Source organism: Orcinus orca, chromosome X (genome assembly GCF_937001465.1).
Source record: "Orcinus orca chromosome X, mOrcOrc1.1, whole genome shotgun sequence".
Classification (NCBI taxonomy): domain Eukaryota; kingdom Metazoa; phylum Chordata; class Mammalia; order Artiodactyla; family Delphinidae; genus Orcinus; species Orcinus orca.
In genome coordinates this window covers 33,458,945-33,475,935 of record NC_064580.1, presented here as the reverse complement: position 1 = coordinate 33,475,935, position 16,991 = coordinate 33,458,945, and the positions used below count along the sequence as shown (strand labels likewise).

Here is a 16,991-nt window from a genome sequence, read left to right as displayed (position 1 = left end):
AGGGAACAGAAATTATATCAAGCATTTTTCAGACCACAGTAGTATAAAACTAGAAATCAATTACAGGAAGAAAAATGGGAAAATACTAAAACAATGGGTTAATGAAGAAATCAAAGAGGACATCAGAAAATACCTCAAGACAAATGACAATGGAAACACAACTTTCCAAAATCTATGGGATGAGGGGACTTCTTTGGCAGTCCAGTGGTTAAGACTCCATGCTTCCAATGCAGGGCGTGTGGGTTAGATCCCTGGTTGGGGAACTAAGATCTCACATGCTGCGCAGTGCATGCCCCCCCAAAATAACAACAAAAAAAATCTATGGGATGCAAGGAAAACAGTTCTACAAGAGAAGTTTATACTGATAGAGGCGTACCTCAAGAAACAAGAAAAATCTCAAAGAAACAACCTAACCTACCATCTATAGGAATTATAAAAATAAGAACAAAGCCCACAGTCCGTAGAAGGAAGGAAATAATAAATATCAGAGAGGAAATAGAGACTCAATACACAGTAGACAAGATCAATAAAACCTAGAGCTGTTTTTTTTAAAGATAAACAAAACTGATAAGTCTTTAGCCATGTTCCTCAAGAAAAAAAAGAGAGGACCCAAGTAAACAAAACAAGAAATGAAAGAGGAGAAATTATGACCGATACCACAAAGATACAAAAATCATAATACTATGAACAGTTATGTGCCAACAAATTGGGCAACCTAGAAGAAATGGATAAACTTGTATAAATACACAATTTTCCAAGACTGAATCAGAAAGAAATAAACAATGTGAACAGACTGGTCACTAGTAGTAAACTTGAATTAGTAATGAGTGAACTATCAGAAAGGGAAAGCAAGAAAACAATCCCATTTAAAGTCACATCAAAAAATACACAGGAATAAACTTACCCAAGGAGGTGACAGACTTACACTCTGAAAACTATAAAAACACTGCTGAAGGAAACTGAAGATGATACAAAGAAATGGAAAAATATCCCATGTTCATGGATGGGAAGAATTAATAGTTAAAATGTCCATATCATCCAAAGCGATCTACAGATTTAATGCAATCCCTATCAAAATACCCATGACATTTTTCACAAAACTAGAACAAATAATCCTAAAATTCATATGGAACCACAAAGACACTGAACAGCGAAAGCAATCTTGAGAAGAAAAGAACAAAGCTGGAGCTGTCATGCTCCCTGACTTCAGACTATACTACAAAGCTACAGTATCAAAGCAGTAGCTAAAATAGGCACAAAAACAGACACATAGATCAATGGAACAGAATAGAGAGCCCAGAAATAAAGCTATGCACATTATGGTCAATTAATCTAGAACAAAGGCGGCAAGAATATACAGTGGAAAAAAGACAGTCTCTTCAATAAGTGGTACTGGGAAAACTAGACAGCTACGTGTAAAAGGATGAGATTAGAACATTTTCTCACTCCATATACAAAAACAAACTCAAAATGGATTAAAGACCTAAATGCAGGACCAGAAACCACAGAACTCATAGAAGAGAAAACACTACCTGACATAAATGGTAGCAGTATTTTGGACCTGTCTGCTAAGGCAAAGGAAACAAAAGAAAAAATAAACAAATGGGACCTAACTAAACTTAAAACTTTTGCACAGCAAAGGAAGCCATCAACAAAACAAAAAGACAACCAAATGAATGGGAGAAAATATTTTCAAATGATATGAGTGATAAGGGGTTAATATGCAAAATATGTAAACAGCTCATACAAGTCAATATCCAAAAAAAAAAACAAAGAAAAACACCCAAACAACCCAATTGAAAAGTGGGCAGAAGAAGTGAGTAGACATTTTCCCAGAGAGGACATACAGATGGCCACCAGGCACATGAAAAGATGCTCAACATAGCTAATCATTAGAGAAAGGAAAATCAAAAACCCTTGAGAAATCACCTCATACCTGTCAGAATGGCAACCATCAAGAAGACCACAAATAGGAAGTGTTGGCAAGGATGTGAAGAAAAGGAAACCCTATACACTGTTGGTGGGAATGTAAATTGGTGCAGCCACCATGGAGAACAGTATGGAGGTTTCTCAAAAAACTAAAAATAGACCTAGCATATGACCCAGCAATTCTACTCCTGGGCATATATCTGAAGAAAACAAAAACACTAATTTGAAAAGATACATGTACCCCAATGTTTACAGCAGTATTATTTACAATAGCCAAGACATGGAAGCAACCTAAGTGTCCATCAACAGATGAATGGATAAAGATGTGGTGTACGTAATACTACAATGGAATACCACTCTGCTATAAAAAGATGAAATTTGCCATTTGCAACAACATGGATGGACCTGAGGCGTATTCTGCTTCATGAAATAAGTCAGACAGAGAAAGACAAATAATGTATGTTATCACTTATATTTCGAACCTAAAAGATAAAACAAATGATTGAATGTAACAAACAGAAACAGACTCACAGATATAAAGAACAAACTAGGGGTTAATAGGCTCCACTAGTAGGAAAGGGGAGATGGAAAGGAAGAGGGAAGAAGGAGAAAGAAAAGAGTAGGGGCAGAGAGGGGAAAGATGGCGGAAGAGTAAGATGCGAACATCACATGCCTCCCCACAGATACATCAGAAATACATCTACACGTGGAATAACTCCTACAGAACACCTACTGAACGCTGGAAGAAGACCTGAGACCTCCCAAAAGGCAAGAAACTCCTTACATACGTACCAGGGTAGGGCAAAAGAAAAAAGAATAAACAGAGACAAAAGAATAGGGACGGGACCTGCACCAGTGGGAGGGAGCTGTGAAGGAGGAAAGGTTTCCACACACTAGGAAGCCCCTTCGTGGGCGGAGACAGGGGTGGCGGAGGGGGGAAGCTTCGGAGCCGCGGAGGAGAGCGCAGCAACAGGGGTGCAGAGGGCAAAGTGGAGAGACTCCCGCACAGAGGATCGGTGCCGACCAGCACTCACCAGCCCGAGAGGCTTGTCTGCTCACCCGCCGGGGTGGGCGGGGGCTGGGAGCTGAGGCTTGGGCTTCGGTAGGATCGCAGGGAGAAGACGGGTTGGCAGCATGAACACACCCTGAAGGGGGCTAGTGCCCCACAGCTAGCCAGGAGGGAGTCTGGGAAAAAGTCTGGAGCTGCCAAAGAGGCAAGAGACTTTTTCTTGCCTCGTTGTTTCCTGGTGCGCGAGGAGAGTGGATTAAGAGTGCTGCTTAAAGGAGCTCCAGAGACAGGCGCCAGTCACGGCTAACAGAGCGCAGCCCAGAGACGTGCATGAGACGCTAAGGCTGCTGCTGCTGCCACCAAGAAACCTGCATGCGAGCACAGGTCACTATCCACACCTCCCCTCCCGGGAGCCTTTGCAGCCCGCCACTGCCAGGGTCCCGTCATCCAGAGACAACTTCCCCAAGAGAAGGCACAGCGTGCCTCAGGCTGGTGCAACCTTCTGTTGGTCTCTGCCGCCGCAGGCTCGCCCCGTATCCGTGCCCCTCCCTCCCCCCGGCCTGAGTGAGCCAAAGCCCCTGAATCAGCGGCTCCTTTAACCCCGTCCTGCCTGAGCAAAGAACAGACGCCCTCCGGCGACCTACACGCAGAGGTGGGGCCAAATCCAAAGCTGAGCCCCGGGAGCTGTGCGAACAAAGAAGAGAAAGGGAAATCTCTCCCAGCAACTTCAGGAGCAGCGGATTAAACCTCCACAATCAACTTGATGTACCCTGCATCTGTGGAATACCTGAATAGACAACGAATCATCCCAAATGGAGGAGGTGGACTTTGAGAGCAAGATTTATTATTTTTTCCACCTTTCCTCTTTTTGTGAGTGTGTATGTGTATGGTTCTGTGTCAGATTTTGTCTGTATAGCTTTGCTTTCACCATTTGTCACAGGGTTCTGTCCATCCGTTGTTTTTTTTTTTTTACTTTTCAAAAAAAAAAATTTCTTAAGAATTATTTTTTATTTTAATAACTTTATTTTAGTTTATCTTACTTTATTTTCTTTTATTCTCTTTCTTTCTTTCTTTCTACTTCTTCTCCCGTTTATTCTGAGCCGTGTGGATGAAAGACTCTTGGCGCTCCAGGTAGGAGTCAGTGCTGTGTCTCTGAGGTGGGAGAGCCAACTTCAGAACACTGGTACACAAGAGACCTCCCAGCTCCACGCAATATCAAACGGCGAAAATCTCCCAGAGATCTCCATCTCAACACAAACACCCAACTTCACTCAACGACCAGCAAGCTACAGTGCTGGACACCCTATGCCAAACAACTAGCAACACAGGACCACAACCCCACCTATTAGCAGAAAGACCGCCAAAAATCACAATAAGGCCACAGACACTGCAAAACACACCACCAGACGTGGACCTGCCCACCAGAAAGACAAGATCCAACCTCATCCACCAGAACACAGGCACTAAGCCCCTCCACCAGGAAGCCTACACAACCCACTGAATCAACTTTAGCCACTGGGGACAGACACCAAAAACAACGGGAACTATGAAACTGCAGCCTGCAAAAAGGAGACCCTGAACACAGTAAGGTAAGCAAAATGAGAAGACAGAAAAACACACAGCAGATGAAGGAGCAAGATAAAAACCCACCAGACCTAACAAATGAAGAGGAAATAGGCAGTCTACCTGAAAAAGAATTCAGAATAATGATAGTAAAGATGATCCAAAATCTTGGAAACAGAATAGAGAAATTGCAAGAAATATTTAACAAGGACCTAGACGAACTAAACAGGAAACAAGCAATGATGAAAAACACAATAAATGAAATTAAAAATACTCTAGAAGGGATCAATAGCAGAATAACTGTGGCAGAAGAACGGATAACTGACCTGGAAGATAAAACAGTGGAAATAACTACTGCAGAGCAGAATAAAGAAAAAAGAATGAAAAGAACTGAGGACAATCTCAGAGACCTCTGGGACAACATTAAATGCACCAACATTCGAATTATAGGGGTTCCAGAAGAAGAAGAGAAAAAGAAAGGGACTGAGAAAATATTTGAAGAGATTATAGTTGAAAACTTCCCTAATATGGGAAAGGAAATAGTTAATCAAGTCCAGGAAGCACAGAGAGTCCCATACAGGATAAATCCAAGGAGAAACACGCCAAGACACATATTAATCAAACTGTCAAAAATCAAATACAAAGAAAACATATTAAAAGCAGCAAGGGAAAAACAACAAAAAACACACAAGGGAATCCCCATAAGGTTAACAGCTGATCTTTCAGCAGAAACTCTGCAAGCCAGAAGGGAGTGGCAGGACATATTTAAAGTGATGAAGGAGAAAAACTTACAACGAAGATTACTCTACCCAGCAAGGATCTCATTCAGATTTGATGGAGAAATTAAAACTGTTACAGACAAGCAAAAGCTGAGAGAGCTCAGCACCACCAAACCAGCTTTACAACAAATGCTAAAGGAACTTCTCTAGGCAAGAAACACAGGAGAAGGAAAAGACCTACAAAAACAAACCCAAAACAATTAAGAAAATGGGAATAGGAACATACATATCAATAATTACCTTAAATGTAAATGGATTAAATGCTCCCACCAAAAGACACACACTGGCTGAATGGATACAAAAACAAGACCCATATATATGCTGTCTACAAGAGACCCACTTCAGAACTAGGGACACATATAGACTGAAAGTGAGGGGATGGAAAAAGATATTCCATGCAAATGGAAACCAAAAGAACACTGGAGTAGCAATTCTCATGTCAGACAAAATAGATATTAAAATAAAGACTATTAGAAGAGACAAAGAAGGACACTACATAATGATTAAGGGATCAATCCAAGAAGAAGATATAACAATTGTAAATACTTATGCACCTGACATAGGAGCACCCCAATACATAAGGCAAATACTAACAGCCATAAAAGGGGAAATCGACAGTAATACGTTCATAGTAGGGGACTTTAACACCCCACTTTCACCAATGGACAGATCACCCAAAATGAAAATAAATAAGGAAATACAAGCTTTAAATGATACATTAAACAAGATGGACTTAATTGATATTAATAGGACATTCCATCCAAAAACAACAGAATACATATTTTTCTCAAGTGCACATGTAACTTTCTCCAGGATAGATCATATCTTGGGTCACAAATCAAGCCTTGGTAAATTTAAGAAAATTGAAATTGTATTAAGTATCTTTTCCGAACAGAACACTATGAGACTAGATATCAATTACAGGAAAAGATCTGTAAAACATACAAAAACACATGGAGGCTAAACAATACACTACTTAATAACGAAGTCATCACTGAAGAAATCAAAGAGGAAATCAAAAAATACCTAGAAACAAATGACAATGGAGACACGATGACCCAAAACCTATGGGATGCAGCAAAAGCAGTTCTAAGAGGGAAGTTTATAGCAATACAATCCTACCTTAAGAAACAGGAAACATCTCAAATAAACAACCTAAACTTGTACCTAAAGCAATTAGAGAAAGAAGAAGAAAAAAACCCAAAGTTAGCAGAAGGAAAGAAATCATAAATATCAGATCAGAAATCAATGAAAAAGAAATTAAGGGAACAATAGCAAAGATCAATAAAAGTAAAAGCTGGTTCTTGGAGAAAATAAACAAAATTGGTATACCATTAGCCAGACTCATCAAGAAAATAAGAAGACTCAAATCAATAGAATTAGAAATGAAAGAGGAGAAGTAACGACTGACACTGCAGAAGTACAAAAGATCATGAGAGGTTACTACAAGCAACTCTATGCCAATAAAATGGACAACCTGGAAGAAATGGACAAATTCTTAGAAATGCACAACTCGCCAAGACTGAATCAGGAAGAAATAGAAAATATAGACAAACCAATCACAATCACAAGCACTGACATTGAAACTGTGATTAAAAATCTTCCAACAAACAAAAGCCCAGGAACAGATGGCTTCAAAGGTGAATTCTATCAAACATTTAGAGAAGAGCTAACACCTATCCTTCTCAAACTCTTCCAAATACAGCAGAGGAAGGAACACTCCCAAACACATTCTACGAGGCCACCGTCATCCTGACACCAAAACCAGACAAGGAAGTCACAAAGAAAGAAAACTACAGGCCAATATCACTGATGAACACAGATGCAAAAATCCTCAACAAAATACTAGCAAACAGAATCCAACAGCACACTATAAGGATCATACACCATGATCAAGTGGGGTTTATTCCAGGAATGCAAGGATTCTTCAATATACACAAATCAATCAACGTGATACACCATATTAACAAATTGAAGGAGAACAACCATATGATCATCTCAATAGATGCAGAGAAAGCTTTCGACAAAATTCAACACCCATTTATGATAAAAATCCTGCAGAAAGTAGGCATAGAGGGAACTTTCCTCAACATAATAAAGGGCATATATGACAAACCCACAGCCAACATCATCCTCAATGGTGAAAAACTGAAAGCATCTCCCCTAAGATCAGGAATAAGACAAGGTTGCCCACTCTCACCCTTATTATTCAACATAGTTTTGGAAGTTTAAGCCACAGCAATCAGAGAAGAAAAGGAAATAAAAGGAATCCAAATGGGGAAAGAAGAAGCAAAGCTGTCAGTGTTTGCAGATGACATGATACTATACATAGAGAATCCTAAAGATGCTACCAGAAGACTACTCGAGCTAATCAATGAATTTGGTAAACTAGCAGGATACAAAATTAATGCACAGAAATCTCCGGCATTCCTATACACTAATGATGAAGAATCTGAAAGTGAAATCAAGAAAACACCCCCATTTACCATTGCAACAAAAAGAATAAAATATCTAGGAAAAAACCTACCTAAGGAGACAAAAGACCTGTATGCAGAAAATTATAAGACACTGATGACAGAAATTAAAGATGATACAAATAGATGGAGAGATAAACCATGTTTTTGGATTGGAAGAATCAACATTGTGAAAATGACTCTACTACCCAAAGCAATCTACAGATTCAATGCAATCCCTATCAAACCACCACTGGCATTTTTCACAGAACTAGAACAAAAAATTTCACAATTTGTATGGAAACACAAAAGACCCCGAATAGCCAAAGCAATCTTGAGAACGAAAAACGCAGCTGGAGGAATCAGGCTCCCTGACTTCAGACTATACTACAAAGCTACGGTAATCAAGGCAGTATGGTACTGGCACAAAAACAGAAAGATCAATGGAACAGGGTAAAAAGCCCAGAGATAAACCCACGGACATATGGTCACCTTATCTTTGATAAAGGATGCAGGAATGTACAGTGGAGAAAGGACAGCCTCTTCAATAAGTGGTGCTGGGAAAACTGGACAGGTACATGTAAAAGTATGAGATTAGAACACTCCCTGACACCATACACAAAAATAAGTTCAAAATAGATTAAAGACCTAAATGTAAGGCCAGAAACTATCAAACTCTTAGAGGAAAGCAGAGGCAGAACACTCTATGACATACAACACAGCAAGATCCTTTTTGACCCACCTCCTAGAGAAATGGAAATAAAAACAAAAATAAACAAATGGGACCTAATGAAACTTCAAAGCTTTTGCACAGCAAAGGAAACCATAAACAAGACCAAAAGACAACCCTCAGTATGGGAGAAAATATTTACAAATGAAGCAACTGATAAAGGGTTAATCTCCAAAATTTACAAGCAGCTCATGCAGCTCAATAACAAAAAAACAAACAACCCAATCCAAAAATGGGTCGAAGACCTAAATAGGCATTTCTCCAAAGAAGATATACAGACTGCCAACAAACACATAAAAGAATGCTCGACATCATTAGTCATTAGAGAAATGCAAACCAAAAGTAGAATGACATATCATCTCACACCAGTCAGAATGGCCATCATCAAAAAATCTAGAAACAATAAATGCTGGAGAGGGTGTGGAGAAAAGGGAACACTCTTACACTGCTGGTGGGAATGTGAATTGGTACAGCCACTATGGAGAACAGTATGGAGCTTCCTTAAAAAACTACAAATAGGACTACCATATGACCCAGCAATCCCACTACTGGGCATATACCCTGAGAGAACCATAATTCAAAAAGAGTCATGTACCAAAATGTTCATTGCAGCTCTATTTACAATAGCCAGGAGATGGAAGCAACCTAAGTGTCCATCGACAGATGAATGGATAAAGAAGATGTGGCACATATATACAATGGAATATTACTCAGCCATAAAAAGAAACAAAATTGAATTATTTGCAGTGAGGTGGATGGACCTAGAGTCTGTCATACAGAGTGAAGTAAGTCAGAAAGAGAAAGACATATACCGTATGCTAACACATATATATGGAATCTAAGAAAAAAAAATGTCATGAAGAACCTAGGGGTAAGATGGGAATAAAGACACAGACCTACTAGAGAATGGACTTGAGGATATGGGGAGGGGGAAGGGTAAGCTGTGACAAAGTGAGAGAGTGGCATGGACATATATACACTACCAAACGTAAAATAGATAGCTAGTGGGAAGCAGCCTCATAGCACGGGGAGATCAGCTCGGTGCTTTGTGACCACCTAGAGGGGTGGGATAGGGAGGGTGGGAGGGAGGGAGACACAAGAGGGAAGAGATATGGGCACATATGTATAACTGATTCACTTTGTTATAAAGCAGAAACTAACACACCATTGTAAAGCAATCATACTCCAATAAAGATGTAAAAAAAAAAGAGTAGGGGCAAGATAGGGGTAGGGGATTAAGAGGTACAAACTACTATGTATAAAATAAATAAGCTACAAGGATATATTGTATAGCACAGGGAAGAGAGCCAATATTTTATAACAACTTTGAATGGAGTATAATCTATAAAAATATTAAATCACTATGTTGTACACTGGAAACTGATATAGTACTGTAAATCAACTATACTTCAAGTTTTAAAAATAAAGGAAAATAAAACAATATACCTGTAGTAGAAAGCCGAGCACATTCAAAGAAAGTTCAAGAACAGAGTCAATGAAATCAAAGCAGTGCAGAAGGTACTGAGTGGACTGTTAGATTAAAGAACTACTCTCAGAACAACAGTTCTGTTTGCCGCTACCATGCTCTGACCCTACGCCAATCTTTCTTACGTTGGACAAAGTTAAAGTGGCATTTGATCTGTGTTAATCTCCCAAAACTATACTCCAAAGACAGTGAATTACTTGTCCAGGAAGTGAACCCAAATTAGAGCAGATTTGAGACAACTGCAGACCCGCACAACAGAAGGGAGACAAAACAGAAGGACACATCTATCTGAAGAGAGATCCACTTAAGTCTTCCGATGTCAGAGAAATGCCATGCTTTGGGCATTTGGAAGGGTCCCTATACTACCTGAAAGTTTTATGCCACGTACTCGCAAAGGAGAAGACTGCTCCCTAATTGACATGCTCCACTCTCCCATACAGAGGAGATGCCTATTAATGAAATGGACGTCCCAGCTGTAGATCAGATCCATGCTAGTTACCTAGGCTAATCACATGAGTCCTTTACTCCCAAATATGAATGGACAAATGTTTGCCAGATATTTGAGGAAAGTGAAAGAGAGGATCACGATGAACAAACAGAACTATTTCTGGAGAAAAAATAAATATAATACAGGAAACGGAAAAGAATTTACCAAAAAAATCCAAATTCATATTCTCAGAATTTTAAGGAAGACAGTCGGTTTATAAAATGAGAACAGGGTGCTGTAAAAGAGAGCAATTAGAGAACAAGAGAAAGTGCTGGGAAAATAGAAATATTACTGCAAAATTTAAAGATTAATAGATGCCAGGTGCTCAGCGCAGTCAGCCTGCCTCACCCAGGCCTGGATGGAACCTGGGACACAGCTTTCGCTCCCCGCCCTCCATGCACATCCACCCTCCCAATCCCCCGCCCCCTGACCCCACCCCCCCACCCCCTCCCACCCCCCCCCGTAACGGAACCGGAAACTCCTTTCCCCCTCCCAAACCCGGGTAATGGACGCGCCTGCTGGTCCATCGCAGAGCGGCCGCCGTCTTCGACCACATGGGAGCGCTCTGAGGCACCTACCGCGGGCCCAGCGGCTTCGCCTTCACCTTGGCCTTCAGGCCCGCCACGCTGCCCGTGCTGTGCGCCACGCTGCCCGCGCCGCCCTCGCAGGTGCGCCAGAGCTACCACCCCGACTGCGAGGCCGCCATCAACAGCCATTTCACCCTGGAGCTCCACACCTCCTTCGTGTGCCTGGCCGCGGCCGTTTACCTCTACCGCGACGACGTGGCCTTGAAGCACTTCACCCGGTTTCTCCTGCGCCACTCGCACGAGCACAGCGGGCGGGCCCAGGGCCTGATGCGCCCGCAGAACCAGCGCGGGGGCCGCCTCAACTTCCAGCACATCAGGAAGCCAGTCAGGGACAAGTGGAAGAGCGGCCTCAAGGCCATGAAGTGCGCCTTGTTTCTGGAGAAGCTCGTGAACGCCTGCTCCACCTGTACCAGCTGGTCACCGACAAGAGCAACCCCCACCTGCACCACTTCCTGGAAACTCACTACCTCCGCCAGCAGGTGGCGTTCATCCGAGAGCTGGAGGGTCGTGTCACCACCCTGAGCATGATGGGGGCCCCGGACGTCGACCTGGCAGGGTCCCTCTTTGACAAGCTCACCCTGGGTGACAGCGACAAGAACTGAGCCTGGACTGGACTTCCCCAGAGCCATGGGGTGACCAGAGCCCTGGTCACCGTGCCTGCCATGCAGATGGCAATAGTGCCCTTGCAGAAGAAGTTCACTTAAGTTTTTTTCTTCCAGTTTTTCCGTTTCTTCCAATAAAGTTATTGGTTCATAAATAAATAAAGGTCTCTGGTTGATTCATGTGGGCAAATCTCTCACCTTTTAAATTTTAAAGCAGGCATCCAGGAGTCTCTGAACACATCCCGGCTTGGTCCACATGCAGCTCAGGATCACCACAGAGGGAGGGAGATGGTCTTCCTTGGGACCCTGGAAAACACAAAATCGATCTTCCCCTTATAAACAAAATCAGTGTAGAGGGGTGGGGTGGGGTGGGTCTTCTAAGCCCTAGTCTATGTGGGTACCTGTGCATGGTAAAATTATATATCAATATATAAAAAACCTTAGTATGGAATACAAAATACTGGTTGCCTCTTAGGAAGAAGTGAAGAATGGGATTGGACAGGAAATAAAATAAAGGGTGTCTTCAACTTTTCCTGAAAACTTTTAGTTCATTAAATTATGTGAATGTGAACATTTATCACTTCTGGGTAGCAGCCTGGGGTCCTGAACAGGTATGGCAGGGTCCCTCTATGACAATGTCACCCAGGACAACAGTGCTAATGGTAACTGAGCCAGAGGCTGACTTTCCCATAGGCATGGGAGTGACTTCCTAGGTCACATGCTAGTCATGCAAATTGCCCTTAAAAAACATCCATATGTATATATACATACATATATATATATTTTTTCCCCCTTCCATTGTATCCTTTCTTCCATTAAACTAACACAGTACCAAAAAAAGCTCAAATTACCTCATGAGGAGGGCTGAAAAATATGTGCTCACTGTGAAGGTCAAATTTTTGATACTGAATATAAAATAGAATAAAACTCCCTGAATGTTAAGCGAGTGATTCTGACTGCTTTGAGGAATGTAGGGGAGTGAGGGTGAGTTGAGGCTGGGAGACAAGTTAGGAGGCATTGTAGCAGGTCCAGAGAGAGAGTGGTGGCTTGAAATACAGTGGTCACTGAGGAAATGAAGAGACCTGCACACATTCCAGATGGATTTTGGACAAGGACACAAGATTTGCTATGGGCAAGAGGTGAGGAATGGGAAATGAGGGAAAATAATCTACGTTCCAGTGTTTGGACTTGAACACGTGGGTTGAAGGTGTTGCTATAAATTCATCTGGGAACATTAGCAGCGATACAAAAACGATGGGGGAAAGCCTGTCATGTAAGTCTGAGATGCCTATTAGATATGCAAGTGGAAATGTCTTGCACGTAGCCAGAAAACTGAATGTGAATCTCAGGTTGAAATCAAGCACTACTCTGCAGGTCATTTCTGGGGATAGGACCCCGTAGGCCCCCCTCCCACCTCTTGTTTGTAGAAAAGCTTAGAGCAAATTGCATCAGAGAAGCGAGAATGTGCAGAAACAAATGAAAACAGTCAACTAAGACAAAATAAGAGCTTAGCCATAAAACAAAGTCAAGGACCTTCAGTTTCTTCTCCAGGGCTTTAGATAATATCCTGAGCCATATCCCTGAGTTGTTTTGCAGATACTAAAACCCAACCAGGTAGAAAAAGTTAACTACATGCTGACCACAAGAATGTATAACCCAGACCTGCTGAAACCATAAGGCTGATGACTGAGATTCCTGAAAACATCACCCTGTTACCTCACCATCAACCGATCAGAGACTTGAGCACAAGCTGATCATACACCCCGAGACCCTCTCCCTCACACTGTTGTTAAAAACCCTCCCCGTAAAGTAGCTGGAGAGTTCGGGTCTTTTCAGCATGAGTGGCTGGTTCTCCTTGCTTGGTCTGTAATAAAAAATGTACTTTCTTTCACCAAACCAATGCCAGTAGACTGGCTTCACTGTGCTTTGGGGGAGTGGACCAGAGTTTGGTTGAGTAACAAGGTGGAATATCAGGTTTGAAAATAAACAAGGGGAGACATCATCCTTTTGATGGTGCTGGGGTCATAAGAGTGGATAAACTCACTAGCAAAAGCGTGGAGAGAGACTATGGCACAGGCAGCCCCACACCCAGGGCAGCTAACACTCAGAGGATGGGATGAGGCATTGGAACATCCAGAGGGCTGCTGGCCCCACCTGGACCATTACCTCATTCCAGACTGTGGCCACCTGTGTCTGCTCAGAGCTTGTCTCAGAATAAGCCTGTTCCTAACTTCAGTGTGGCCGCTGGTTTCTCCTTTCTACATGTGGAGAGGCGTTAGCCTATTACCTTGTCTTGGCTATGGGTAGAAAGAAATTATTTCCCAGTAAAAAGATTTCCCAAGGAAACAACAGACCTGCTTCTCTGCTGTAGGGTTTCTTAACCTCAGTTTGCTTGGGTTCACATGCCAGTTTAGCCACTCATCTTAACTGTGGTTAAGGCATTTAATTTCTCTGTGCCTCAGTTTCCTCACATTTAAAATAAGGATAATAAAAGTGTCGACTCCACTGGGTTCCTGTGAAGATTAAACGAGTTAATGTTTGTGAATCTCTTGGAACATCACCTGGCACAGTAGAAGTACTTTATGTGTTAGCCGTCTATCTGGTCGTCATCATTACCATAAACATCACCATCTTTATCATCAGTCTCCAGTCACTTTTAAGTTCCATGTTGTACTTTATGCTTTGGGGGAAAAGACCGCATGTCTAGACTTTGCCATTGGAATTCTCTCTTGCATTTTGGCCAACCGTGTCACCTTGTGTATTGAGAAGGAAAAAAAATCCTTTGCCGCTTCTCTGGTTGTCAGGTTCAGCCAGGACTCAGGAAGGAAGATTTTTGTCTATGTTGCCCCAAGCCAAGCCCGGAAATGAGTTTTACTGTGACAAATTTCCGTGGTAATCCGCCCATTTTGTCTCAACCAACCTTCCTTGTAAAGAGCCCCCTAGACACGATTAGCTTATTCTCCAATCCGGCTTACCTGATCCTTCTCTTTCCATCTTGAACTACTTCTCATGCGTCAGAGATGGACAAGAGCAGGATAAAGGGCTCACTCTGATTCCCACCATATATATGGATGTTTGTCATGAAGAGTGTACAATAGGGCAAGAAACAGGCAAAAGGGACCATATTAGGGCTCCCAATAATACAAAAATTAAAATTTATAAAACATCATGCACTTTAGCACCAAGGTTCTTAGCTTTTTCTGCCGTTAAAGTCGCCTGTGCAGCTTTTAAAATTCTTGATGCACAGGCCACTTCCCAGACCAAGTACATCAGAGTCCCCTGGGGCAGGACCCTGATATCCCAGGCAGTGGAAGCCAGTGTGAGCACCTTGCTACCCAAAGTATAGTCTATGGATCAGAAGCCACTTGGCCACTTGTTAGAAAAGCAAAATCTGGAGCCCCACTCTCGACCTACTGAATCAGAATCTATATTTCAACAAGATCTCAGGTGACGAATATGCACTCTGAAGTGTTAAAAACATGGATTAACAACCTGGTACTCAAACATGGCTGCACTGTGGAATCACCTGGAGAGCTGGAAAATAATGATGATGCCTCGATTTACACAACTCACTCAGTCAGACCATCATGCAAGTCCTGAACCAATCACACTAAAAATTTACTTTAACTTCAACAATTATTGAATCAACAGTTGCTGACTACACATACACATACACACACACACACACACACACACACACACACACACACACACACACAGGATTTTGTCCATTCCGCTATTTTCACAAACTGGTTTGTTTTATAACATGAGTTGTCAAACTACAGCCCACGACCCAAATCCAGATTTTATTATCTATATTCATAAGGGATATTGGTCGGTAGTATTGTTGGGATGCCTTTTTCTGAATGTGCTGTATTACCTCAGGGAAATTGTTAGAAAATGTTCCCTGTCGTATTTTTCAGAAAAGTGTGCAAAGAATAGGTATTAATTCTTCTTTAAATACGTCATAGAGTTCACCTGTGACATCATTTGGGCCTGGGCTTTTGATTGTGGGAAGTTTTAAAATTACTATTTTAATCACTTCACCTAGTATAGGTCTATTCAGATATTCTAGTTCTTCCTGAGTCAGTTTCTGTAGTTTGTGTCTTCCTAGCAGTTTCTCCATTTCATCTAGGTGGCGTACCTAGCTCTGGGTCATAGTATTCCCTTATATGTAATTATCTAATGCAGATCAACTCCTGATTTTAATAATTTGTCTTATTTCTTATTGTACAGTCTACCCAGAGGCCGCTGTTTGAGTTTATAAAGAACGTCCTTTGATTTTTTTTTTTGATTATTTCTATTGCTTTTCTGTCCTACATTGCTTCTATTTCTGCTCTAATCTTTAATATTTCCTTACTTCTGCTTCCTTTGAGTGTAGTTGGCTGTCATCTTTTTTTTTTTTAATTTGGAAAATGATGTAATGTGACATCTTCTTTCTTTTATATAAGCATTTACAGCTATACATTTTTCTTTAACCACTGCATTTACTACATCCCATACGTTTTGGTATACTGTGTTTCTTTTTCATCCATCTCAAAGTATTTTGTAATTTCCCATGTAATCTCTTCCTTGACCCATTGGTTATTTACAAGTTTGCGGTTTAATTTCCACATATTTGTGAATTTCCTTATTGATGCACATTTCATATGATTTCATTTCCTTATTGATACACATACTTGTGTATTCTCTTATTGATTTCTAATTTTGTTCCATTTTGCTCAAAAAATATTATTTGCAAGAGTGTTAAACTTATTGAGGCTTGTCCTAATATATTGTATCAACTGTATCTTGGAGTGTATCTCATAGGTGCTTGGGTAGAATGAGTATTCATCTGTTGTTGGGTGCAGTGTTCAATACATATTCGTTAGGTCCAGTTGGTTTATAGTTTTAGTAAAGTCGTCTACTTCTTTGTTGCTTTTCTTCCTAGTTATTCTACTAGGGAAAGTGGGAATCAAAGACTCCAACCATTATTTCTGACTTAGTTATGTCATCCTTCTACTGTGTCAGTTTTTGTTTCATGCACCTGAGACTCTTTAGTTATGTGTATGTTTGTTTATAATGTTATCTCTTCCTGATGATTTGGGCCTTTTATCATTATAAATTGTTTCCTTTTGCACATAGTAATAGTTTTTGTCTTAAAATATATATATATATTTTTCCTGAAATGAGTATAGCTACTCCCACTCTTTTGTTCAGTCTTTGCATGATATATCTTCCTTATTCTTTATATTTTCAGTTTATATATTTCAATATAATGTGTATCTGTCGACAGTATGTAATTGGCTCTCCTTTTTTATCCCTTGTGACAATATCTGTCTTTCGACTAGAGTGTTTATTTACTTTTAATATTGTTATTGATATGG

The 16,991-nt window shown here is 41.1% G+C and overlaps 1 pseudogene; it reads left to right on the top strand.

The window, feature by feature from the left end:
• Nucleotides 1–2,569: 2,569 nt before the first annotated feature.
• Nucleotides 2,570–11,625, top strand: LOC101281883 (ferritin heavy chain-like; annotated as a pseudogene).
• Nucleotides 11,626–16,991: the final 5,366 nt, after the last annotated feature.